The following is a 26210-nucleotide window of genomic DNA, read 5'->3' as shown; positions in this document are numbered from 1 at the left end:
ATCAAAAGATTTTAATTAATTTTTGTTAATCAAACACTTAAAACATCAACAAAGTTTTTGAAGAACTAATGTAAAGAGAATTGAGGCCAGTGTAAATTTATAAATCTGTTTCATTGTGTCACTTACCATTGATTGAATATTTGAAAAAAGATTCCAACTTGAGTTTGGCAATGTTTTTTTTTTGCATGGTAAATATTATTAATTGTTTAACTGTTTAGAGACAATTTTAGCAAACTTCAACGAAAATGAAAAAAAAAACGTTATCAAATTTCTTACTCTTACAAAGCTTAAAGAACAGTTTTAGAAACCGAATTAGAATTCTGTACCATTAAAAAACGACATGAATGCAGGGTGGCCACCAGTTTTGGATTTTCAATTTCCCGGTTTTTTCCCGGTTTTCTCCCGAGGCCTGAAGGAATTTTTCCATATAGTTTCAAATCAAATTACAATATTTTTTTAAAGGCTGAAGTTAGCATCAACATACTTTTTGAACGCGTACACAACGTATTTATTTGGTTCAATATTTTTATTTCTCAAGAAAGCTTTCAAATTGAGTACAAAAAGTAAGAAGCCGTTTTTAACAGTTTTTAGTCCAAATCCTTAATTTCCATAATGCTTGTGATTTTTCATCTCCATGCTACACCATTTTTCTTAACTTAAAATCAATAAAAAATCGTTTTGTATTGAATTTAAGAATTACAAAAACTATTACTGGAATGCAGGAAAAAGCATTTACAATGTTGGGTATGAGATTGGGTAGAAAAAGTTTGCAAAAGACAACAGCATTTATGCAAATAATCTTCAGTTTTCTTTTAAAAATGCTTTTGTAAATTCAAGAAGAACAATTCTTCCAGAGAAAATGTGCCATATATTTAAACAATCGGTAACATAAAACATTTTTTGCTGATCGATTTAGTATCTTTGGCAAGGATTTAGGTATTGATGAGATGATTTCTGGAAAAAAATTTAACTGTCCAAAAAAAAAAACCTCTCTGAGTTAGCCTGTACTTCAACCCCTCATCTTGACTTTCAGATCGCGCAAATATAAACATTATTCTCGATACATCCTTTGTATGAGCCGTGCCAAATTTATTGAAAAAAAGATAAAAAAAAAACATGGTTGGATGTTTATAGTTTTTGAGTAACACAGAATTTAAAAAATCAATTGACCTTGCTGCGATTTTCTGAACAACAGAACCGAAACAGTCAAAATTCAGTTAATCTTTTTTTACGAAATTTTCAGATGAGAATTAAATAAACCTAACAAAAACTCAATTTTTGTGTTTGAATAAAAAAAAGTGAAAAGTTGAACTCTAAAAATATTGTAATTTTAAAATATCTAAAATTTTAAATAACAATTTTAAAATAAATTTTAAAAGAAAGATATTTTTTCAAATGTTCTGAATTTGAACACAATTTGATAGGCATTCTACTGTTGAAAGATTCCCAAATAACTATATAAAAATATCTTAAATACCAAATATTTCCGACATTTTAAAATTATACAAAAATACTCAAATCCTATTTAAAAATACAAGCACAAAGTTTCATAGCAATTTGTCCTTGATAATTTGTTTGACTGAGAAAGCCAAAAATCATCTTATAAAATACTACTGAAAACAGATTTTTGAAATTCCATTAAATGTTTTACAGTAAAAATTGTTAACAGTCCGTCTCGATTATCCGAAGGTTTGAACAATAAAAAACAATTCGTATTTTTTTTATTTTCTTTCTTTAAACTTCAAATTCGAGTTTAGCTACTAAATTTTAGTCACTGTTGAGTGGTTAACTGCCTATTAAATTTGAAAATTCATTTTTTTCAATATTTCATTTTAGCCCAAAATGGCCGCCATCTTGGATTTCATAATTCTAAATCATTTTAAAATAGTTTATGCTGGTGCAAATTTTATTGAAACTTTTTGTCTTCCCCCTTCAAAATTGGCCCGAAAAATCAGGGGGCAATTTAAAAAAAAAAAACTTCAAAATTATAATGAAATTTTTTATGGAATCAAGTGAAATCAATTTTAGATTCATCCACCTGCGTTCAGAATCATTTTTAGCATGTTTGGGTTGATTTAAAAATCATTTGAATTTTTGAAGATTCTCGTTGTTTATTGTTTTTTTTTCGCTAATATTTTTGTTTTCATCAAATTTTACATTATTTGAAAACTAATGATTGCAAAACAACTAAACTAGTGTAGAATGCATTTTAAAACACATTCTCCATGCAAATGTTGAAACTGTGGCTTTTTATTTAAATATTTGTGTTTTTTTATTTTTTTCCGAGGCTTTCGGATAATCGAGTCTGAACTGTATTCTTATCTTTAACGGCGCACATCAAGCTCAGGCTGTTTGCACCACGATTTTTGGTACGCAAATTTTAGTATTATCGAAATTATGGGAACTATCGGTTATTTATTCCCTAAAGTTACTGTCTACACAAAAAAATCAAGCAGATTTTGACTCTTTTTACAATCATATTGTTGAAGGGTTAAATCCGTAAGTTTGACAATTTTGGAATAAAAATACAAAAACTTCCTTAGCTGCTGTGCAACTCAAGTCGATATTGCAATACATAATAAAACAAAAATAAATTGTTTATTGTGCTTATAAAATTCAATACTTATTGAATAAGAATTCAAAAATCATAGCCCTGAGTAAATTTTCTATTGAACCGCGAACTTGATCGGAAAAATTGCAGCTTATCAAACATTTGTTTTTTAAACCGGGTCCGGTGGTGTAGGTAATAGTAATCGTAGTTGCTTCTCCCTCCCCTCGCCAAAGAAATATATCAAGGAATACTCAACAAAAAAAAAACAATCAAAGCCTAGTAGCTTGAGTCTATTACACAAATTCAAACATTATTTTCCCGAACCATTCATTTAGAATAACGAGAATAATATTCTAATAGAGAAAAGCATACGTTTAAGTCATTTAAGAGCAATTTGTCGAATTTTAACTAAACTTAAAATATTTTCCCGGTTTTTCAGTCGAATTCCCGAGTTTTTCCCGGTTTTCTCCCGATGGAATAAATTCCCGGGGTTTTCCCGGTTTTCCCGGTTTTTTCCCGAGGTGGCCACCCTGCATGAATGCCATTGCAATGGTAAAGTGTCTTTAAATAAAACTACTAATGATAAAATAAAACTGACAACTAGATAAATCAACATTGATTATAAAATTTAATATTCATATTTGCAAAATTAAAAAGGAAACCTGGTTAAACTTTTTTTAACAAATTCCGAGATATGTTTACTAAATTCTTTGGAAAATTAATAACAGTAATCACGTTTTAAGCGTTCTTTGATTTAAATTTACTATTTCCAGTTGTTACAAAGTATCAAAAAAACTATACGTTTGCCAATTTTAAAACATTGAAATTGATAATTGTTTGTGTTTCTACTCTGAATCAAAATAATAAGTAACGGGGGCACTCTAGGGGGGGGGGGGGGGGGGGGTAAATTCATTTAGATTTTTTTTTCGCAGGTAGATATTGATTTTTTTAAAAGTTTTTTGTTTGAAATCATTAGTTAGATAAGAAATGCCTATTTTTGAGTTTTTGGAAAAGTGGGGAAAAGCTCGAGAATTTGAAACTGGGATTTGAGTGGTCACCCTTAACATAACAATAACGACATTTGAGCATTTTTTGTAACTCTATGCAACGATATTTTGCAAATCAAGCCTATAAAGATTCTTTACAAATTTGTATAGCAGGACTTAACAGTGCACATCAACCAGAGCCAAATGCACACAGATTTTGATAACTTTTTTTTACAATCAAATAATGTTAGGATTGCGTTCGTAAAAGTACAAATTTTGGAAGAACTACTTTAATTATATATATTTAATTTTATAAATTAACTTTTTATAACTAAAAGTCGAATTCAAAACAAAAACTAGATAAAGTGTTTTTTATATGTTTAGGAGACCAAAAAAGCTTCTTTTGAGCCATAAAAAAGTTTGAGGAGAAATTTTGGATTATTCGAAGAAAAAAAACACATTTTATGCAAAACAAGCTTTTTTACATTATTATTGAGTGCTGTTTTTGTGACACTTAGAAAACTTAAATTTCTAGTCTCTGTATATTTGAGTGTGTATCTTAGGAACAAAAAGACCTTCAATATTATATTTTTAAGGAAGAAGTACTCATGAAACAGTTTCTTCAAAAATTCATAACTCAGCATTAGCGTGTCTCAATAAAACACGAAGTCGAAGAAATCAATGTGCTCAGTTCTCAAATGATAGAAAATCATGTTAGAAACAACTCTCTCATACATGAAAACTTTCGGAAAAATCGTTTACCACGTTCCCTGGGCATTTTTTGAAATAAGTCAGTTTTTTCGTCAATTTCACAAAACCTGCTTAGAAAAAATGGAAAATTTTAAGATTTCAAATAGCCTATACCATTAAATGATCGTCTGTGGTCTAATAAACAAGTATTTGTATCCATGGAAACGCAGCAAACGTGCATCGATTGGCTTAAATGCAAAATGCTCTAAATATGAGTTATTTAGTAACTGTAATTTATTGATTTAGCATTTAGTATTAAAGGATGAGCTAATTATGTTTTAAAACAGATGCGATATAGCCTCACTTCAAATAAAGGTTTAGTTTCCTTTAATATTGTACGCCAATGATGATAAATTTCAACGTTTTCAAAAATTCGATATTCTTTCTTCACAAAAACTGGAATATCTAAGCTCAGAGTTGATGAAACTTCAATGTTGCTTAGACGAAAATCTTCGGCGGAAAATACATACTTGTTTATTAGTCCACAGACGATCATTTAATGGTATAGGCTATTTGAAATCTTAAAATTTTCCATTTTTGCTAAGCAGGTTTTGTGAAATTGACGAAAAAACTGACTTATTTCAAAAAATGCCCAGGGAACGTGGTAAACGATTTTTCCGAAAGTTTTCATGTATGAGAGAGTTGTTTCTAACATGATTTTCTATCATTTGAGAACTGAGCACATTGATTTCTTCGACTTCGTGTTTTATTGAGACACGCTACTCAGCATCAACATTTCTACCCATACTTTTCTATTATCCAAAAGATGGCTTTTTATGGCTCATAAAAATTATTAAAAAATCGTATATTTAAAAATACTGATTCTAGGAATACAACGTTTTGTGTTAGTTGATTTATTATAAAAGTGAGTAAATTTTTTGAGAATTTTTTGAGATTTCCGAATATTTACTTACCACTTACGGGTTTTTTTAGAATTGCTCATATTACATAGACACCATTTTTAAGGACTCTCTTGTCGCATGCATGCAGCATTACATAATTCAAGATCACGTAAGTATAATGTTTAACTTTTGACTAAACACAAAACAATAAAAGTAAAAAAAACCGAAGATGGAAAGAGAGATACAAAATGAGTTTAAATATCAAATTTGAAAGGAACAAAACGTAACCTTGAACCCAGTCCAGTTCGACAACCAATCGCGTTCCAAGGTCCCTTTCCCCAAATAAAATAAAAACCCTTTTATCAAATTCTCCAAATCCCAGTTCCGTGTCTGCCAAAGAAGCTGTCAATCCCGTCACCGTCGTCGCCATGCTGGCGTTGAAAAAGGTTAAGTAGCAGCCGCCGCCAAGAGTTGCAAGATCCGCACCAGTTGATTAATAAATCATAAAACATAAGTCTGAGCTACTACTACCAGTCAGTGCCAGGAGAGCTCAAGTGGAGAGGCACTTCACATTATGAATTTGGGAGTGAGGATGGGGAGGAGAACCTTTGTTGACAATCTGATTGGGTATTGCGCTGCCGGGGTATTCGTCGTCGTCGTCGTTGTTGTTGTGTTCCGCTCTATTAATAGGTTAGAAATCGATTTAAACCTGTCGTCCCAAAGCCAACCCCGAGGACATGATGATGGCAGCTGTCGTAAAGTGGCCAGAATAATCATAAAACAAACCTCAGAGTTGAGATTTTTTTTGGGTGTACAGAACAATTGCCGGGAGTGAGGAGAGGTCAGAAATGTTTCCTTAGTTTGGGGAAGATTTTGATTCATCAAAAAATTATGAACTCCAAGTGTAGTTTGTGGGAGAGGCAAGAAATCGTAGAAAAGTATACTTGGAGTGAGGGGTAGAAGAAAGAAAACGAGCTACAACCACCAATACCTGGTATGTATCGCGGTTTGAATGAATCGATTCAATATCGATTCCACATCAAACTTGTCGACGGGTATCGGACAACCTTTTGGGCTTCTGCTGATGATGATCCAACGATAGGCCAAGTGTGTGCGCGGATTTGGGAGGCCACTCCACCACCACCAGCAAGAATTCGCACAAGTCAAAAAAGGTTTCTACAACCCCCTCAACAGCAACTCCACAGACGGACGGGGGCAGGCTACTGAACACACTCTTGAGCTTTGGCGTAGACCTGAGCCGGTCGAAGTTGAGGCCGTTGGCTTGCGATACCAACCAATACCGGCCTGCCTTGGAGGTTGATGGACTGGCCTGGCAAATCGCAAATTCCAAAACCGAATTGAATTATGAGTGTACGAAATTTGATTTTGGCGAATGTAGGTTTCTCCCTTCGCGAAATTCGACACGGACCGGCTGCGAAGTATATAAACAGGGTGGATTTGCCTTAATGCGCGGTTCGGGGCTCGTTGGTTGCTGCCAATAATCGAAATTTTTCGGCAGGCTTAGAGCATTGATCCCGGAATAGAAGTTTGTAGCAATTCACGAGCTCCTCGAAAAGGTTTATCCCTAGATTGTACGAATTAGTCCTTCATACATAGCAACAATAACGATAGTATTATGAATTCATAATACCTCTCATGTTTTACATTGCATGATTGCACTTCAATCAACCTAAACCAACACCCCCTCTTCTTATACCTCCCCCCTCAACACAACCAACAGAAGCAAATCTAATCGGCCACGTTTGCGTCCTCTGCCTCATACCAACCCAGCCCCAATCCCCCCCAACCATCATACAAACTACTTATTTTGTCTGTATCTCTTGTTCGGGCTGCAATTAGGCCATTAAGTTTGATGGTTTGGGGTTATGTTTTCCTCACCTGGCGGACCAGGCCCGGTTGCTCTCATCCCGGTCAACCCGGGGTGTGGATCTGCCAAACTTGATCTTCTGCCAGGGCCACACGCCACATGAGCGAACACGCACACGTTTTGCTTGTGAACTTGCGGGCCGACCAACAACAACAAATGGGCTCTGCAGATAGATTTGTGTTAGCTTTGTAATAGCTCTAGAAGGTGGCAAGTTGGTATCACCTTATTTTTTTAATGTTTACCCATAAAAAATTATTGTCATCCAAAACAAAATCCAAAACTTTCAACAGCTCAAAAAAATGTTTAGGTCTCGAACGAATTACAGTACGATAAATTAAGAATTATAAGGTAAAAATCGGTAGCCACGATTTTTTTACCTACACTAGGGTGACAATTAAAAAAACGATATCAGGGATACCTCATGATTCGATTCCTAAAGCAATAATAAGTAACTGTGAACATTTTGAGCTAAATCGGAAAAGGGATAAGGGTCGCTTTTTATTGTTGAAATTGATGAAAAAAAAATCCTTATATAAAAACGTCTTCTTTAAGTCGCTAATAGCTCGTCAGGTTAACTCGGATCGTTTTGCGGTCTTCGAGAAATTTGTTTGTCATACAATTTTACACAAGAGTCTCACACTTGACAAAGATCCGACACATTTAAAGCTACCTTCTGGCGGAATTTTGAAATTTTTGCTTTTCCCCATACATTTTTTCAATGTTTCCTATGGGTGTACCCCATTTGGCATAATGGACATTTGGCATAACGGGTTTTCAAGATGGACGTTTGGCATAATGGACGTTTGGCATAATTGGTCCAAGACATCAGGGACGTTTGGCATAATGGACATTTGGCATAATGGACGTTTGGCATAATTCTTTCAAAAACCATCAAGGACGTTTGGCATAATGGACGTTTGGCATAATTGACGTTTGGCATGATTATTACTAGCTTGTTTTTTTTTTGTTAATTATTTGTCATTTTCACGAATGAAAATGTATATTTTTTACCTTTTTTATATTACTTTAAGAGATTATCATTTTTTTCTATAAAAAATTAGGTATCTCTATATTTTTTCCTAATAGTAAATTCTTTCCATTTTGAATAATTCACAATAAATCCTTTCAATGAAATTTTGATATTTTAATTAAATAATTAACATATCTCTTGTTAGCTTAAGATTTTTCCCCTTTCAATATAGGGGAACTATACCCTTTCTCAGCCTATTTCTATTATCGGCCTATCAGCACTTTGTTCATGAATTACAGCTTTCATAAAGTGTTTTTGACTGTTCCAAAGTAATGAATAGCTCAAATAAAAGTGAGCAACCAACTCTCCACTGTTGAAACATCTGAAAATGTTGATTTAATAGCGGAAAACGGAAAAGTGATGAGAATTGGTCGAACGGCTTAGAGTGATTAGAATGGGCATATTTCCCCTAATTAGGAGTAATTTTTCAAATGAAATTTTCCCTTCTTTTATATGAAATTCATGATGAGAAAAACCTCTTCAAATCTTCGACAATTGAGCTTTTATAATGCAATTTTCCCTTCTTTTGATCAAAATTTTACTTGAAGAAGGAAATTTCTAAATAAATTCACATTTTTCCCTTCTTTTTCGAATTGAATCTAAAGAAACCCCAGAACTGGGCAGCACTCATCCGACACGAGACTAGCGGAAAGATTCACTGACACAGAGAACACAGTTCTACATGACCGAGAGAATTATGCCCTCGAGTCCATTTTCAAGAAAAAGTTCATCCTTCAAAACGAAAAGTGTTCTCTACGGGAACTGAACCAGAGACTAATAATAGACTAACTCAATAACTAAACTGCCTTGGCCACAGCAGCTTGGTGACACAAGAGTAGTCAGATTTCGATGTATGACTCTTGTTGCAGATTTACTGTTTCAATTAATTAATTAAGTTAATTGTTTTGCAGGTGTGAGTTGGTACCATTATTCTATCGAGTTTAGCATTGAGCTCTCTATAAATTTTGATGGAATTATACTCTCGATCCTGTATTTTGGGTGAATGGATGTCGATGTTGCTTTTCTTTAAATATTTTGCAATTAAGTTTTTTTATTCAATTTTCCCATATTTTTTTTATATTTAACTTGAAGAAGGGAAATTCTCTTATAGATGTTGTCTTTAAACATTTATATAATTTCTGCACATTTTTTCTCTGTTGGTTTAATTTTTGCAATAAAGTTGTTTATGGAATTTTCCCTTCTTTTATTTATTCAATACTAATCTTAAAGAAGGGACAACTGCCTAAAAAAAATGCTGATTAAATGTTATTTTTAAGAGAGGTAGGTGAAAAACATAAAAATATTGCGATAGTCAAACATTTAAAGAGTGTCAAAATGTGAATCTTTTAATTTACTTTTCCTTCCATAAGTTGAATTTTATATAAATAAATATAAATTTTATAAAAAAATTCATAATCGAAGTTTATTGTCAAATATTCGAAAAGTATTGTTTTTAAAGATTTTCCCTTCTAAAAGTTGAATTTAAAATAAAAGAAGGGAAAATTTCATAACTCATTTGTCAAATATTTAAAGAAAGAAAAAATGTACATCCCTTATTAAGGATGAATATTAAAGAAGAAAAAATTGCATAAAAACAATGATTGCAAAATTTTGAAAAAAAAAACAAACTGCACATTTTTTGAGAGATTTTACCTTATTTTAGCTTTAAAATAAAAGAAGAGCAAATTGCTTTAAAAAATTCAAATGCATTTCGTTAAATAAGAGCAAAATGTACATACATTCTTTAGGTTGAATTTGAAAAAGGAGGGGAAAGGGTAAACAGTATAAATTTTTTATTGCTAAATTTCAAAGACTGGCAAAACTTACATCACTTTGTTAGGTTGAATTTAAAATAAAAGAAGGAATAATTGAATACAAAAAATTAGCTGCAAAATATTTCAAATGAAGACAAATCTCAATATTATATATTTATGAAAAAAATGCATTTTATATTTATGAAAAATTGCATTTTAAAGATTTATTAAGAAAAAAAAGGAAAAAAAAAATACATCTATTGGGAGAAAATGACAAAGATACTAGACTTCTTGAAAACAAAAATCATTTTTCAAGTAAAGTTATCTGCTTAGAAAAAAGAAAAAAAAACCTATAAATTATTATTCTTTACAAAAAATAAATACAAAAATAAGAACAAAAAAAAGCTAACAAAAATTATGCCAAACGTCCATTATGCCAAACGTCCTTGATGGGTTTTGAACGAATTATGCCAAACGTCCATTATGCCAAATGTCCATTATGCCAAACGTCCCTGATGTCTTGGACCAATTATGCCAAACGTCCATTATGCCAAACGTCCATCTTGAAAACCCGTTATGCCAAATGTCCATTATGCCAAATGGGGTACACCCGTTTCCTATACAACGATGACAAGCGACCCTTTAACCCTCAACCGATTATGTCTCAAAATTGGCATAGTTACTTATTTTTAAATTGCAAACCAAGCTAGCGGGTACCTCTTACGATTTCTCAAAAAAAAATAATCATTTTTTTCTTGTCATCCTAACCTACACCCTCAGGAAAAATATACATCAGAATCTGTCATAGTGGATTTGCTACAAAAATGTTATCTTCTATAACAGATTTTGCAGGTTTGAAAATTTACTTTGTGTGTTGCATGTTTTTTAAGATGAATATCTTTAAGAAACATTTACTTAGTAATAGAAAGATTAATGTACAGTCAAGCATTTTTTTTCCTATGAGAAAGGATTTTTTTGGAATACGATATTACTTTTTCAAAAAAATCAATGCGCCATGGGATTCCTGTGCACATAGGACCTTTTGAAAAAGTAAACGAAATTTTTCAAAGTTTTTGTCTCTCCCCCTTCAAAATCATCCCGAAAATTCGGAGGGCAAATTTTTTTTAAGCACGTTAAAAAATATTTTAAATTTAGGTCTAAACAGTACACTAAATTTCTATCACTTCACGGGTTCAAGCTATCATTGAAAACCGTGCCTTGATCAAAATTCAGAAAAATCCACCCTCAGATTCGTTATCAGGGACTAAAATTACCACTGAGTGCAAAGTTAAACGAATATTGAAGAGAGGTCGGGGTTGTGTGGGTTTGCAGAGAGTGACCCAGCTGCGAGTAAAACACATAGGTTTAATATTACATTTGCATTATTTTATGGAATTGCATGTAATATTACAAGAAAAACGTTACTTAATCCACCCTTAGGTGGTTGGTGCCTTCCTCACATTTAAAGGGTAATGCTATCCAAAATAGACACAATAGGGTGGACCTTTAAATGTTCTATCAATTTGACTCATTGTTCATACCATCAGATTGGGTAGTCAGATCTTCATATTTCAGGGCACTTACGCATGATATATTTGGACGACGTTTTCATCAAAGTATCTGAGATCTGGCCTCCAAAAAGTGTATAAATAACACTTAAGTGCTTATAACTTATGATAGGGTTGTCAGATCTTCAATGTTTTGAACGCGTTAGATAGGTCTTTTGATTAACTATCCAACGACAGGTCGCATGATAGATCCGGACAACGTTTTCAACATGATATTCGAGATCCGGCTTCAAAAAGTACATAAATAACACTTAAGTGCTAATAACTTTTAATAGGGTTGTCAGATCTTCAATGTATTGGTCGCGTTGGGAAGGTTTTTTGATTAACTATCCAACGACATGTCGCATGATAGATCCGGACAACGTTTTCATCATGATATTCGAGATCCGGATTCCAAAAAGTACATAAATAACACTTAAGTGCAAATAACTTTTAATAGGGTTGTCAGATCTTCAATGTATTGGTCGCGTTGGAAAGGTCTTTTAAATACCTTTCTAAAAATGTATAACGTGCCTTTTTACAATCTTCCGGACTTTTGTTAAAATCGTTTTTTTAGCATAACTTTTGAAGTACTTAACTAAACTGCATAATTTTTAATAGCGACTTATGGGACCCCAATACGGATCGAATGACGCCAATACGGACAAAATCGGTTCAGCCAATATCGAGATAATCGAGTGACAATTTTTTGATCAACATCCCACCCCACACACAGACATTTGCTCAGAATTTGATTCTGAGTCGATAGGTATACATGAAGGTGGGTCTAGGAGGTCTAATTGAGAAGTTCAATTTTCGAGTGATTTTATAGCCTTTCCTCAGTAAGGTGAGGAAGGCAAAAATATGTAGCTCATCATGGGATTGGGAACCTACACAGTGAAAAGAAAGTAGAACCTCATTTTCGATGTAATTTTTCCTCAATATATGAAGGAAAAGGGGGTTTAGTTAGCAATAGGTCTCAAGTGCCTTTTATAAACGAAGCCTTATTTTGATCGGATTGCGATTATTTTAGGAATAATAAATATCAAACATGCTTTAAATTTTATTGGTTCATCGTCCTTCAAATACTTCTAACTCAAAATATAATGAAGTTTCAGGTTGTTTTAGAGGAAAATGCAAATTAGTTATGGATGGCTCATAGGAACTATTAAGAAGAATTACACATTTTTCGTAGCGGACGGAATCGACGCAACACCTTACAATGTGGACCTCTTAAACCTTGCGGTTTCGTCAACGGATCCACAGGCGTGTATCGTTCTTTTTTGCGACAAGACTCCGCCTCCCGGGTCTCCTAAGTGTGAAGGTATGGCACGGGGAGAGGGCACCGAATACCTATAATAATACTTAGAATTTTTTCGTAGCAATATTACTTATTTTTTCTGACCCAAAATCTTTGTACATTCTAAGGTGTAACATTAAAAAATGGCATTTCTAGCAAAGAATGAATGTTGCAAAAACTCATGGTAATATTACATCTAGAACGTGGACAGTTGTGTCAGTGTAATATTTCCTCGAAATTTGTGTAAACTTACACATGATTATGAGTTATTGCACTTTTTCCTGAAAGGGTTAGGCCTGATTTTTTTTATGATGGGAAATTGATTATTACAACCATGCAAAAATTATAGGCTTGTTTTGAAAATTGTTATTTTTGGGTCATATATGACCCATCAGGCATGAAAGGGTTAACTTGTTTTCACTGAGTAATTTTCCATATAATTTAGCAATATTACGTTACAGAAACTTCAAATTATTACAAATCCATCGAAAAACATACTCAAAATGAGTTTTATAACAGTTTACTACACAGCATAGAAAATAAATTAATTTGGAAGGTTGAAGAATTTGATGCTTGAATGTTTACATGTTTGTCGATGTAATTTTACCCAAATTTAAGTGGGATAAGTAAACTTTTTTTAAATGAATTTTGAATCTTAAAAAAGTATTGGAAAGGAGAACTCTTATATTTTAAAGATAAAAGTTGGATTGATGATCTAAATTGTTTTATATGACTTTGATAATTTGTAAAAAAATATATCTAGAGTTTTTTTTTATTTGGTCCTATAAACATATGAAAGACAATAGTTTATTGGTCCTTTTAAAAAAAACTCTTGATATTTTCCTGAGGTCAACATTTATGTCAAAATAAGTATGCAATATTTTTTATCATATTCTAGATTATATTTTGACGAAATGTGTTTTTTAATGGCTCAAGTTAATATGTAAAAAAAGTATAAAATATTTAAAAAATCGAAAAGTGACTAGAAAATTATGAACAGAAAAAAGAAACTACAAAAAAACTAACCAAAATTTGTTAAAAATTACATTAGGAGGTCACAGGAAAACACAAAAAATCGGATAAAAATTTGGACGGTAGATGGTTAGATGATATCCGAATAAAAGTTAAGTATAGAAAAAGATAAATTGAAAAAAGTTGCAGACAGATGTTTTCAATTTACACCTTATGGAGATGATTCATTTTGTCCATTCAATTGTTTCATTTTAAAAAACAACTAGAAAGCTTTTCTCATCATTCGCCATACCAAGTTGTTTTTCTTAAAGTCCAGACAATTTGACAAATCCAATTTTGCAATTTGGGTATTTTGTCTAGTTTCGAATTCAAAAAACGCCCAAAAACAAAAAAACAGAAAAATTGGTTAATTGGACCTATTACAAAAACGTGAGACATGCCTCTATAAGATTTAGCAGTGTACACACTAAGATTTTTTACCGAATTCGGTAAGGTTTACCGAATTTTCATCTGCTTAACAGTTCGGTAAACTGAAAATTAAAAACTTACCGAAGTTCGGTAATGAAGTTCATTATTGATCATCGTACAACCGGAATTCGGTAAAAAATTGTTCATTTTGACAGAAAGTTTACCTATCTAAACTTAACCGATTTTTCAACTAACGAATTCGGTAAAAAATCTCAGTGTGTAAAATGTTTGCATGATGCTCATGGTATACCACCGTTCTACGCATAATTGTCCCATGTCAGTTTTGTCTTATTTTGACCTTTGGTCTCCAAATAATCTGTACCATTGTAATGCTAGAATCAGCTAGTAGATGGGGAATAAAACATCGTCAAAATCGTCTCAGAATCCTTTAATTGAACTTTTGATAATTTTTTATATGATATGCAAATAACAAAAATTAAAAAAAAAAGATAAATATTCGAATTTACTAAAAACTTTTTTATTTGTTGTTGTTGATAGTTGTGTTCTAACTTGAAATTAAAAAATACTTAATATATCTTAAGAAAAAAAATCCTGTGGGTACAAGATTGGTATGCTTAACAAATATTTTGAATTTAAATATCTTCTAATAAGATTGCATAATGGAAATCATAAATTTGATCGATGAAAGAAGCTTAAATATGCACTTACTAGAGTCTCCCAGATTCTCAAAAGTTGATTATTTATCACGCCGATAAGGATGACGTGAACATGACTTAACCAGTTCGTTAGAAAAGATAAACATTCAATAAAGTTAAAACGACCTTTGTGAACCTGCACCAGCGATAGCATGCATGCAAGGATAGATAAATTTACAATTTGCTTTTTATTTTTTCGCTAACATGCAATCAGCTGCAAACAAATTTGTTTATCGATAACCCCTTCCGAGGTTAAACTTTTGGGGCCCCGGTCCCTATGGCGCACCATATCGAAAACCAAAAACGTCGTCATCGTGTGACTTCCGTGCCGTTTTGGTTTGTTGTTTTTTCGTCGGTACAACACACGTGAACCACATGCATATCAATCCTTTGCCCAATCAGTAGTTATGGTGATCACCTGCTATCAAACAAACCAAAGTTTTATTTTTTTTTTCAAGTCGATTTTGATAACGACGCAAATTTTTAAAATTCGTTCTGAAGGGTCTTTCCCCCACCCCCCAACCCGTTGTGTCGAACTCGACATCGAACGACCCACTTCAGCGCGGCGGCGTGTGCACATTGCACATATCAGAGTCGTAGAAACTCACCTCATTTCCTAGTACTCGCGGCGGTGGCTGCGCTTCAGTGCGTTCCTGCTATGATGACGATGGGTGGGTAATCCTTTTCACCAGTTAGACACTTTCTTCTTCCTCAGCTGCTGCTGCTCTCCGTTGGATGTTGCTGAAGATGTTGTTGCATTCTTTTCCTTTTGCTCGGGTTTTCCAACACTGAATTACACCACTGCTTTGCCTTTTATTTCCCCCTTTTTAAGCACATGCACACACTGCTCTCTGGCTGAGGGTGGGTAGTTTTAAGAAACAACACACTTTTATGACATTATTTGCCTACACTTTTATTGGCGAGTTACACTTTCCTGTAACATTGGTTCCCCTGTCTCCTTCAGGTACACGGCACGATTCGAGGAACGTGGTGACACTCACACGCACACACACACAAAATTAGGTTCTTCTTCGTTGATGTTGTTGCTGTTGCTGCTGCTGCTGTTGGTTCTGGGCGGTTTCAAAACAAAGACCACTTCTTGGGCCCATTTCCGACGTTCACGACCGAGGCCAAGAAGCAAAAACCAGCCTAGGGCCTGTGGTGTGGTGGTGCTGCTGCTGCTGCTTCACACACTACAGCAACGACTACACAGAGCTATGGCTGCTGCTTCATCGGGAGTTCATCGTCGTCGTCGCCGTCCAAGTCAGCATCAACAGCTCGCACACAGCTCTCTTCTTCTCCAGCGCTAGTTTTTCCTGCAATGGGAAATCGAAATTTTGCCAATCAGCATCACAATTCAACCATTTCTTAACACTACACAATTTCGCACACACAACGTAATTTTTCGGCCAAAAACCCGTCAGTCAGAGATCCATCATAATTCCACACACCAACCAAGCGAAACACCAAACCAGAGTCGAAAGATTTACTGGAAGTGTCGGAGAAAGAAGAGCAGACTGACTGGACTGCTGGCTGGCTGGTTGGTTGGTACTGCCTGCTGGTTTCACCAACACTACACACTGGTTCAGGGGGAATTGAACACACACACACGGGTGCGCGACTGTGCCTCAATGAACCGTACACCGTTTGGCCGAAGAGGGTGAATGGTGGTCCCACGAATACTGGTAGAATCACTTCCAAGTGGATGGAGTAAAAACCGTTGATACGCACACAGCAAGGACTAACTGTGCTGTTGGGTGCACTGGAATGAATGGACGGGACGGTTTCGAGTTGGAAGAAGTGTTTGCTTTTTAGGACGCAAGAAAGGATAGCAACTGAATGGAAACTTAAACAGTATTCTAATATGAATCAACATGTCGGTTTCTAATACTCCCTTGAAATACAGTTCATTAGAACGTAACTCGAACTCAAAACCCTAAAATCAGAACCAATGCAAACAAAATTTAAAAAAAAACAGCACATCTCTAAGCATTGTTGCTCGGGAGGCACGGCGACTGATTTGCGAAATAGTTTCTCGAATACCATTTATTTATTTAAATCATTTAAATTTCTTCCTAACTCCGGAATGAAGCCAGTTAAGGAAAGTGAGATAATTATTTAACAATAGCCATTTTGTTTTGCAAGAAATAACATCCCTGTTCATCTTAGAGATTACGTATACATCCAGAAAATCTCAAAATTTCATATTACAGAATTTTCATTTAAAAGATGATTTCCAACAACTCCTGAAAGTTTCATGAAGATTTTTCATGATTAAAGTGAGTAACAGATGATTTTATAAGTTGATCTACGGGTTCTAGGAGATTCAGGTCAAAAGAAATAAAAAAATATAAATACTGAAACAACGAGCCATGTTTAAAAATGAATTTAACACTAGTACACTGCCCATGTTCGCATAAATGTCCCATATGTAAAAACAGCAAGCTGAGCAAAACGCATTTGAATTTTGTCCCATACATAAGGCTACGTGTTAAGTTTTCGCGAAAAAACTGGATTTCCTCCTGATTTTTAGAACAAAGTACTGGATGTTATAGGCTCTTTCGAAAGAGCACACCATTTTGAACCAAACTGCATCACTAACTCGAAATCGATGAAAATGCATATGGGACATTTATGCGATCAGGGGCAGTACAGTTGTTTTGCAATCATTAGTTTAAAAAAAAAAAAATTGACGAAAACAAAAATTTTAAGCGAAAAAAAACTTTTTGCGATAACAAACATCGAAAATTTTCAAAAATTCTACTAACATGATTCAGGGGAATGATTTTAAATTGATTTCTGCTCATTGCACTTAAATTTCCATTGAATTTTTTTTTTAATGAAATTTGTACCAGCCTAAGCTTTAAAATATATTTTTTAATTACTGAAAAAGTTAGAATGTTGGAATCTTTAAAATTTGATGACAACTTCTTTTTTATTTTAATATTTAATAGTTACTTCAATTCAATTCGGGTTTATTGGTGAATAATCAAGATACAATACGTTTTTTGCAGTACATAACAGACTTACTGAAATTGCTAGGGAAAGGGGATAGAAATAGAAAAAGAAAGATTAAGCTATCTTGTATTTTTTCATGCTCTTTCAAAAATTTTCAGGGTTTTTAAATGAAAGATTTTGATCATTGGAATCATTTGTTGAATTTGAAATAATATTGATAAATTTGAACGAAATTTGATGATTGCATAAAAAATATCTCAAATACTCATTGACTTATTATAACTTTTTTTCTTGAAAACACATATTAAGAGAAATTTTTGTTTATAAGTCTAAACATTTATTGGAACCCGTCACTCAATACCACAGTTTTGAAAGGCCGAAAAGAGAAATGTAATTAGAAAACGATATCTTTAATCAAGATGTTTTTTTTTTTGTTTTGTATATTTTGTTGAATATTCAAAGGCAATCAATGATTTGCAGACAGACTTGCCATGATTATTTTTTGCATTTCTTATCAAAATTTGGAAATTTTTTAACTTCATGGTGAACGCAACATTTTTTCCAAATCTTCAACATTTTCCAAAAAAAAGCAGGGACTAAATTTTTAGGAAAAAATAAACATGCACACTGCACAGTCAATTGAAAACTATTTAGGATACATTACAAATCGTTCTTTATAACGTGTTTTTGCTTTAAAAATGATTATGATTTTCCTGGGTTTCTCCGGCAAAGTAAAAATCGGTTTCCTTCCAGGTAGAAAAAGTGTTCGTTTTCTTGTCTTTTTCGCAAAAAAATATCAAAACAGAAAAAATAAATTTGGTCAAATTCATTCAAATTTACTGAACAACAAGATCTAAAATAAGATTATACATTTTTATTTTGATGTGCCTAAACCATTCAAAACAATGGTTAGAAAACAAATCTAAGCTTAAAAATAAGTTCAGACGCGCGTAAATCAAGTATATATTTGAGATTTTTCAACGGAAGTTATTAATCAAACTCAAAATCTTGAAATAAATAACAACAATGTAAGTAAAAAGTATTCATAATACATTACTGTCCGCATGCCAAAAGTATGCACAATTTGTCTAAAACTCGCTTCAGTTGTTCTAAGACTCTGGGCAAAATATGAGAACCATCGACTAAAATCAACCCATGGATACTCGAGGATGAAGATTGTCTGCGCACAGCAAGAAAAATCCAGCTGCGTGTAAAAGCCCTGAGTGTAAAATAAACTTTGCATTATTTTATGAAATTCTTTGTAATATTACACCCTGAAATATGTAGCCCATCAGTATGGGAAACCTACTTGAACGAAATGTCAAGCTCATATATGCGTTTATCCTTCCCATTCTTCATCGGTCTGATGGCCGAGCGGGCTAAGGCGCCAGTCCGTACTGTTGGTGCTGGGTTTGAATCCCGTCGGTTACAACTTTTTTTTGTGTTTACAAAAATTGTACATGCAGTGTGTAATATTTAGTGTATTTTTTGACGAAGGTGATGTGCATGCATTTGCGTGCGATTTTACCATCGGATTTTTTTACTGTGCGGTATCCTAAAAAAGTTTATGAAAAAACAATCTTTTTTTTAAATTAGAAAAATGCGTTTCAAGTTGTAAAAAGACGTTGAAAATCAGATGACTAAGTGAAATGTATCAATAATGCAGTAACAAGAAAAAATTGAGTTTGTCTTTTGAGATTTCCAATGAAGGTCAACATTGGAAATCTCAAAAGACAAACTCAAATTTTACTTGTTCAAATGTCAAAGTAGGTGCACTAAATTTATACATTTCTCTTTTAGTTCCAATCTCTCCCACTCACTTGCAAACCTGTCCACACGTTACCAAGTGCATAGTAAAAATTAATTTATTTTAATAAAACACACGCTTAAAAATGCGAAAAAGTGAAATGCGAGAGATGAACCATGGCAGACCAACATGACGACGACGACCACGGTCGAGAGTTCGCGTCCAGCGACCGGCAAATGAACTTTGAATTATTCATATGTCAAATGTGAGATACATCAATTTCACCTGCACACTTTTTCCAGTGCAACCTTCTCATGTTATTACTGCCGCGTGTATTTGTGAGCGCACGTGCGCCAGGTCAGAAAGTGTGTCGTCCAAGTGTGCGTGCGCACAGTAAAACCCTCTCTTTGTGTAAGACTCACTCACTCTGCTGGAACAGTGTGTGGAACGCAAAAGCAAAAGAAGAGAAGAGAAGAGTGAACAACAGACAAAAAATCAAACAACAACGCAAGGCGACTACTGCGACGACAAACACAACAACAACAACCAGACCGAAGAAACGAAACGGCAACGAACGTAGAAGAAACGAAACGAAACGAGCCAACTCTCGAGAAAATGAGAAGCAAGCAAATAGGAGAAAGAAAGAAAAAAATCTCTCGGCCAACTTTTCTTTCTTTCCTCTAATATTATTACTCTTCTCCTCTACTTTGTGGCGCTCCACCACCGCCCCCACCCCCACAAGAGTGGAGTCACAAACAGGTGGGAGAGCGGGATTCAGGGGGGTTGGAGGCTCAAGAGAGTGATAGGGAGGGTGGAAGAGAGGAGGATTGCCACCCACTTACACAAAAAATATATATTATCAAAGATGAATGTAACTCTATAAAGGTAAATCGTTACGCAGAACTTTCGATTTTTGTAATCAAAGTTTAACAAAGGAGAAATTGATTTGAGAAAATGCTACAATTTGAACATATTTCCTACAATCTTTTTTACTAACGTAAGAAAAATTTTACGCTATGGTTTATTGGCTTCGAGCCAGGTATTATCGTTATTTTTTGATACTACGAATTGTTTTTTTCTTTTTGGTATTGATGTTCTAACTCATGTCATGATTTCAACAGGACTTGAGTGAATGCACCATTAGGTTAAATACAATATGAGTAAGTCTCTAGATTTTCACAATAACTGTTTTCTCGATTTCTAGCGTTGTGTTATTTTTTAACTTAGGTTGAAACTTTTTTTCTTGTTTGTAGATTGTTTCTTTATGTACGACTCAATATTGCGTTCAGTCCATACAAAATGTGTTTGCAAGAACAGTGCATCAAAAAATTAAAAAGTTGTAAAAGTTAGGCAAAAACATTGATAAGGCCGTTGCAAATATTTTTCAAAGTTTAAGTCAAAAAAAATGGTTCATCCATACAGAAATGGGTACGTAAGTATTCGAAAATATGTATCTTTTGAGAAAATATTCGATCGAAGTTGTAGGTATTTATGAGGACAATAAAAAAAACAAACACACGAATAAAAACATTTTTGACGATTTTTAAATCTTCTATTTTGAGCCATGGATAAGTACGTGCAAAAATGTTGGCGTCTAGTTATAATTTATGCACCCAAATTCGCAATTCGCAATTGCGCCCAAAGGAAAAATATATATCAAAATCTGCAACAGTGGATTTGCTGCAGAAAATGTTATATTTTATAATAGTTTTTGCAGCAAGCTCATAGCTCATTTTTGCCCGCGTGTAAACATGTGTCAGCGATCTGCAGTTCTCACCAACACATATAAGGCTGGCGCGTTCTCGAGCAAAATTAAAGAGAGAAGAATATCTTGGTGCTCCGTCCCTCACAATTCATTAAGCGTCCATGGCGCGATGGTAGCGTGTTGGACCAACAACCAAGGAGTTGATGGTTCAATCCTCGTTCTGTTTAGATTTTTTTTTCTGCAATACAATCAATCAGCTGTCGGTAACATTGATAATTATCGGTAACGGGCAAAAATGTCATTCCCCTATATCGCAAAAAATTGCATGAGGACAGATTTTCATGCCGCCATGCATCACAATCATGCGACTGCCGGTTGGGTGTGAAAAAAGTAAAATAGAAGTCACTGATTCAAGATATGTATAGCCACTTAAATTTTGATTTTAACTAAAACATTGCATTTTATTCCATTTTTGAAAATAGTGCTCATGAGTGACCATTAAATGGAAATTTTCTGAAAATATTGAAGGATGCCAATATTCCAGCAACTTATTTCCAATGTAAAAAAATACAAATTTGTGAAATTTTCTGAACATTTCAAAGGGGTGTATTTTTTATTTGATGATTCTAAATAACTAATTTTAGATTACCTTCCTATGTACAATGTACATAAAAACTTTTGTAGTCGCTGAGACAAAACCATCAAATTTGCAATCATCCAAAATTCAACTTTTCTTACTGCATTACCACATTCATTCGTATGAAAGGAGATTCAATTAAAAACAGAGTAAATTTTGCCGAGAATTTTTTTTTTATTTAGATTAAATTTTGTTTATTCATTTTCTAGGTTAAAAGAAGCTGTTTTTCCATACAAGGCTCCATACCAATTTGCAGGCTGGTCATACTAAATGGGCTTGTGAATATTCGCAAAATCTGTATCTTGAGAAGAAGTTTTCTGATCGATTTGGTGTTTCCGGCAAAGTTTTAAACTATGATTCGGACTTTTCAGAAAAAAAGAAGTACATGGGAAATTGAATTCTTTTTTTTATCTGTCTTTGTACAGTGGACTCTCTGGCTATCGATCTTCTCAATATTAATATTGCTCCAGCTGTCAATAATTTTTCAGTCCCTTCAAGAAGCATGCTTTGATTTTTCGTTCAATAATTTGATAACTCCCGCTCTCGACGGTCCCTGCAATACCGACAACGAGAGAGTCCACTGTATTACTAAAAGTCGAATTCCCAAAAAAGGAATCTTTTGCTTCAGAGTTCTGGATGCTGAAAAATCTGGTATAGAAGGCATGAATTTTTGATTATTTTTTTTTTGAAAATTGAAAATATCCTCAAAAAAATGTCCAATTGTTTTCAAATTAAATGCCTTTCAAGATTTTTTTTAAGTTTATTGTTCAATCAATATTTAGCTACTTATCAGATAAGGATCTTAGAGATTTTATGACAATGTTGTTAGGATTTTTTAACTGACCACTGGTGACCAGTCGTGATCGATCGATAGATCGATTTAAAAAAAATAGGATCGTTTCGAAAATATGGTTGTTGATTATAATGGACAAAAGTAAGCAAAAAACTTTGAATTTGTGTCAAATCCATGTAGGCTTTTTGGTCTGGAAGCGAGTACAAATTTTTAACTTTTATGAAATCTTTTTTTGGGGTTTTCTATTATTCACCAGCGAAGGCGTCTTTGGGGGTCAAAACAAGTTCCGGGTGAAAGTATTGTGCAAATTAGGAGCGGGGTTGGCTGTTTACCAAATTACAAAACGACCCTTTTTATAACAAATTAAATAACTGTTCTTCAACATTGTAAACCATCAGTTCGCTCTAATTATCACCAGCGTATTGTTTTGACGCCCAAAAACGCCTGCTTAGTAAAATAATTGGTGAATAGGATTTTTTTTTCTCCAAAAAAACAAAAAACAAAATCTACCAGTTAAGTTAACCCGCTACTTCCCATTTTTTTTTTTTTTGAAAGTTGTTATTTTTCCCGTGTAATTTTTAGCAACTTTAGTTCTACGAAAAACTTGACTTCTCTTGTTTTATGTTTTTCTTGTTTTATTTTTAGTATTTAAATTTGCATTTACCTTGTTTAGTTTATGTTTGTTTTTGGTAGTATTTGGCCTATTCTACCACCGCCTATCATAGCATTTTGCCTTTCTAATTTTGCTTCTCATCAAAAATTGGTTGAAAATGGATTTTGGGCGAATTTTTAGATCGAAACCCGTCTAGAGGTGGGGTTGGGTTGTAGAGTAACTGGCTTAAGTTAGCTTATGAATTTTGCTCAAATTTCGACAATCGTCAAATTTATAAAACTAGAAAAGTAATAAATGTGCATTCAAGTGACAATTGAAATTGTAGAATATGCCTGATACTTTAAGAAAAGTTAAAACCTTAAAACTTAAACAAGATAAAGGCATATAAAAAAACAACCATTTAAACAAAAAAAAAAATAGATGCATAAATTTGCATAAAAAACCTCCTTGACGCGGAAATTGGGCACTACAGGATGAATATTTTGATTTTTTTAAAATTTATTGATCTGACAAAGGAAAACGTTAAATAAATTTCCCAATATATGTTTATCTTGGCCTTAATTTAAAACATCGAACAGGTCATAAGGAATTTGATGTCTTAGTGATATTTCGAAAGCAATGAATGTTAGTATAGGAACAAGTCGGATAATCAAAATTAAAATGTATTTTAGATTAGAGAAAAAAATTTCACTATTACAAACCGTGACAAATAATACAAGAAAATAGAATTATTAGCTCTTCACCGAGTGACCACTACCCTGTCTTAAAATACCCAACAACAAAAAATCCTTTTATTGACCTCTTTTGCCTAGCTTCGTGTGGCTCTCGGTCTGACCTGTCGTTGTTTCCAACCCCGAAAAAAAATCTCCAACTCTAAAGCCTCAATCCGTTCCGTCCATCTGTCCGCCCGTCCGTCTTTCAATACGCAACCTGATCGCGTAAAGAAATCTCTTCAAATCACGACCGACCAAATTTATGTGTGCTGATGATGATGATCAGGGTTACCAGGTCTGAAGAGTAAAAAATCTGGCAAAAAATCTGGGAAAAATCTGGCAAGCCACTTTTCTCAAAGTAATAAGTAATTTTTTGTTCAAAAACTGTGTATTTTTGCTTTTTATACATTATAGCTTCACAAAATAAACAAAATACGTCAATAAAACAATGTGAGGAAGAAATAGAAAATTATTTTTTTATAATTGGAGCTCAAAAAATCTGGCAATGCCAGATTTATCTGGCAACCTGGCACCCCTGATGATGATGATGAACCTTCCTCTTTTTCTTCACTTTCTTCTTCGTTTGCCACTATTCCTCTTTGATTTTTCATTCTACTGTTTTCTTTCATTCATTTCGCTCGCTCTCTCCCTCTCACTCTATCTCTCTGTGTCTTTACATTTTCATATTGCACTTACTTTTGCCTCCTCGTCCGATGAAAATCGGAACGATTTTCGTCTCTCCTCGGGGGGCTGCTCCTCCTCGTCGTATCTTTCCTAATCACACTGCTGTAGGGAAAATCGACATCCTTTCCGTCCCTCGTGGGCCACTTCCTCTTTGCTCCACCGGAAACTCCCTTTGACCGCTCAAGTCAATAATCCTTTGCACACAAAAAGAGCACTATTTTCTTACAATTTTCACCATTTATTTTACCTGATTTTTCGACTTGATTCTAATTTTGCCACATACGGCACACGGACAGGGGCGCACAAACACACACACGGGGCCGCGGCCAGGCAGCAGCAGGAAATAGAAAAAAAGAGTGCACACGCAATGAGGACACACACACACAACTTTTGCAACGGGGGGAAGGAATCGATGCAGAACAGATTCTGTCCGGATTAATCAATGTTTATCTCTTACACGCAAATGGATTCCGCACACAGACACCACGGTGGAACCGATTCCCGAGGACGCAGTCCGAACTTCCAAAGATTTTCAACGGGATAAACTCACGGCACCGAAAAAACCTCGACCCGACCCGTCGAACTTCTGTTGGCTGTGTGAGAGCGAACGAACCGTGCGGAGCAAGGATGCCACATGATTTTTTCAAATGTCTGTAAGAAAAGGCTTTTTTTGTCTGTGCATATGTCTAAAATTCAAATAATATGGATTTCTATGACTGTAAACTGATATATTATATCAATTTACAGTCATAGAAATCCATCAGAAATTGCATTTTAAGCATTTGAAAACTAACGAAATAATGTTCGGTTTAAATTGTTTACAGAACATTAATTTAATGAAGTTTAAAAAAGTCTGGTGAACCTCAAAAAATGTCTGACATAAGCTCAAATGTCTGTGAAACACATACAAATCTGTGCATCTGGCATCCCTGGTGCGGAGGAGACATCTGTCACAAACACAACTTTTGTTCGGATACAGTCGCGGCTCGCGAGCGCACAAACACAAACAAAGGGAGAGCAGTGTGGGCAGAATGGTTGTGAAATATTTTGATGCTGAAATATTTCGTGTACAGGAAAACCCCGATGGTTTGATGGCTCCAATGTGTCAAACTAATAGTTTTGACAAAGAACTTTGTCCTAAGGGCTCTATTCTGGTGAGGTGTCAATCCAGAAAAACGAAAAATGTCGCGCGTTACGAAAATGTTGCATGCTTGGTACTGCGGAAGGGGTCAGCAACGAATGAAGTGTGGCAACAATGGTGCAACATTCTCGCGTGACAGTTCCAAGAAAGCAGGAGACGAGGCAAAATTTGCACCATGTTGCCACATTTTATGCGGACTATATAACCTAACAGATAGCCTCTGAACAGTTAGTTTTGACCGAAAATCCGTCAGAGACGGATCGATGGTGGTAATTTTATTGCTCACACACACATACACACATTGAAAGACACAGGTTGAGCACCACCTTGGGAGGAATTCTGTTCTAAAGAACATTGTTAGAACGGTCACTCGGAAATCAGAATGATTCAAGGTAACGGGGTTGGGACCAAACTGGTAGGATATTGGCCACACCCGGAGTGGCCATGGCCCTGAGGGAAGGTTCTACCGGGGGGA

General features: G+C 34.3%; 1 protein-coding gene across 8 annotated transcripts in view; it reads right to left on the bottom strand.

Annotated features, from left to right (window-relative positions):
- Positions 1–25199, bottom strand: part of LOC120432463 (dual specificity tyrosine-phosphorylation-regulated kinase 2) — a 40041-nt gene extending 14842 nt beyond the window's left edge. The window contains exons 1-3 of one of the 8 annotated variants that reach the window (XM_052707307.1): positions 25052–25197; positions 24607–24860; positions 15353–16060 (exon numbers count right to left, since the gene is read on the bottom strand). The gene's annotated coding sequence lies outside the window, so the exon portion shown is untranslated. Of the gene's footprint in view, positions 1–15352; positions 16061–16122; positions 16286–24606 lie in introns of those variants that run through there. The other 7 variants (XM_039597685.2, XM_052707306.1, XM_039597689.2 and 4 more) reach the window with 7 other exon arrangements.
- Positions 25200–26210: the final 1011 nt, after the last annotated feature.

The sequence above is a fragment of the Culex pipiens genome, chromosome 2, assembly GCF_016801865.2.
Source record: "Culex pipiens pallens isolate TS chromosome 2, TS_CPP_V2, whole genome shotgun sequence".
Lineage (NCBI taxonomy): Eukaryota > Metazoa > Arthropoda > Insecta > Diptera > Culicidae > Culex > Culex pipiens.
The sequence above is the reverse complement of the archived record's forward strand: the minus strand, read 5'-3'. Positions and strand labels throughout refer to the sequence as shown.